At 54.1% G+C, this 2,141-nt stretch overlaps 1 long non-coding RNA gene across 1 annotated transcript; it reads left to right on the top strand.

The window, feature by feature from the left end:
• The first annotated feature begins 784 nt into the window (after window positions 1-784).
• Window positions 785-1,881, top strand: LOC116911277. The gene is made up of 2 exons (XR_004389320.1): window positions 785-1,162; window positions 1,653-1,881. It is a non-coding gene; the product is annotated as an uncharacterized LOC116911277 (long non-coding RNA).
• Window positions 1,882-2,141: the final 260 nt, after the last annotated feature.

Raw genomic sequence — 2,141 nt, 5'->3', positions numbered from 1 at the left:
GGATAGAGAGAGGTGGCTTTGGCTACAACTGCTTCTGGGCCAGGTAATCCTGGAGGAAGGAATGACGGGCACCTTTGGGCACCAGCTGCAGTTGTTTGGGTGCTGCTGCTAAATGACCAGAGGTCCCGGAAGCCGATCCGGAGGAGGAGCTACGGCACGTGCAAACGGGCGCGGTGACCCAGGGTGTGCGAGCCCCCGGGGACAGGCAGTCAGACGTCGCGGCTCCAACGCGCCGGACCTAGTTTACAAAGGCGAGCCCGGCCCTGCCCCGCGGCGTCTTGGACCAGTCCCACCGAGTGGGTCCCCAACCAATGAACCCCAGTTCTTGTGAGCCGCGGCTCCATGAGTCCCAAATGTCCCCGGCTCCTGTGGGTTCCAGGCTCTCCGGTCGCTTGCCCCGGCGGACAAGGAGGGGTCATCTACTGCGAAGACGAAAATCTTTCCAGGAAGTTTGTACCTATTAATATTGCAGTTCCTGGCAGCGGCTCTCCGCGCCGGAGCGGGGGCGGGGCAGACCCTGCAGCTCCTTTTCCAGACGAGTGTCCGCGTCTGGCCGGAGGCAAGGGCCAGAGGGGCAGCTTTCTAGGTCCCTTCGCCCAGGGCAGGGGTAGGACCTGATCCGATGCTCAAGGCGCCAGAGCCCAGAGTAGCGCGCGGTGGGACCCGGAGGCCAAGACGCAAATCAAGAGCTGGGACACGGGAGGGGGAAGGGAGAGGAATCCATGAATCGGTTACAAGAGGCCGCTAGGCCGCGCCCCTCTCAAAAAAAAAAAAAAAAAAAAAAAAAAAAAAGCAGGCATCCTCCTGTAGTGGGAGACTACGAGCCTCGGGGCCCTGGAGAGGTCTGGACCCTGGTTCTGACCTTGCTGCGGTTACACAGCCGCCGGGAGCTGCAGCAGAAATTTGATGTTCGAAAGCTTGTGGCTTCCTCGCCACCACCTTGCACGACTGTCATTATCTCCAGTCACAGACACAGAAATTAGAGGTCGTTGTGTTGTTACCCGCTGCAAGGCCTGGTGTGCACAACGGGATCTCTTAGAAGGAAGCGCAGCTGTTTTCCTGCAGAAGCGGCCCCAGAACCACACGACCTGCCGCTTTCTGGATTTGCAGAAGTTCCTTGGAGCAGAAGTGCCAGATCATTCCTTCTCTCGGTCCACAGATGGTACATAAATCACTTTGCAAAAGAACCTGAATTTGTAACACTTCTGGGTGCTTACGTAGAAAGGCAGTAGCTTAGCCACCCCTGAAGTGTAGGCTTCTGCCCTACACCCCCGGACACCTCAAGTGCTAACTGACCAGAGTATTAATTAAAGTCTCTATAGTACGGATTGGGGTTTTAGCTCAGTGATAGAGCGCTTGCCTAGCAAGTGCAAGACCCTGGGTTCGGTCCTCAGCTCCGGAAGAAAAAAAAAAAAAAGAGTGCTAAGTCTCTATATCACGCTGTCTCTTAGAATTCTAGGGCCTTTGCAGGGCGATCCTCAAGGCAAATCCAAAGTGGAGTTTGAGACCCAACAGTGGTGGTCTCTCCTCTGCCTCCTGGGATGCCTGGTGCGGAGACCTTGCTCGGGCATTTCAGCCTCTCCCTGGAGACCTCCAGCCCTCCCCAGCTTTCTGCCCAAAACATTTGGCTTCTGTTTTCCCTCCATACCCAGAAGGTACCACAAGAGGGAGAAGGTCCTGTGAGGCGAATGCTCTGTCTGGATTCAGCTTGGGTGGGTCAAACAACTCACCGCCTTCCCTTTGGGCTGCAGAAAGCTGCGAGGTAGCCGCGCACAGATCTCTGGAACAAAGATTGGTAGCATCAGCTGTTTTAATGCAGAGCTCGGCACACAATCCTTGCTAAAAATAAATACAAAGGAAACCCCAGAGCAGCTAAGCCTATTTTCATACCTTTTATTTTTTCTTGTTCATGGCTCTTTTGTATTCTTGCTCCTTGGTTGCTGACTTTCTCTCGGGGACCCTCCTGAGTGTGCTCATGGCTCCGTTCCAGGTCCTGGACGTGCAGCCATGGACAGAAACAGACAGGAGAAAGGGAGAATCTAAGGACCGTCTCTTCCTTCCTTCCTTTCTTTCTTTCTTTCTTTCTTTCTTTCTTTCTTTTTCCTTTCTTTCTTTCTTTCTTTCTTACCTTTTGTCAATAG

The sequence above is a fragment of the Rattus rattus genome, chromosome 10 (assembly GCF_011064425.1).
Source record: "Rattus rattus isolate New Zealand chromosome 10, Rrattus_CSIRO_v1, whole genome shotgun sequence".
Taxonomy (NCBI): Eukaryota; Metazoa; Chordata; class Mammalia; order Rodentia; family Muridae; genus Rattus; species Rattus rattus.
This window is presented reverse-complemented; position numbering and strand designations above follow the sequence as displayed.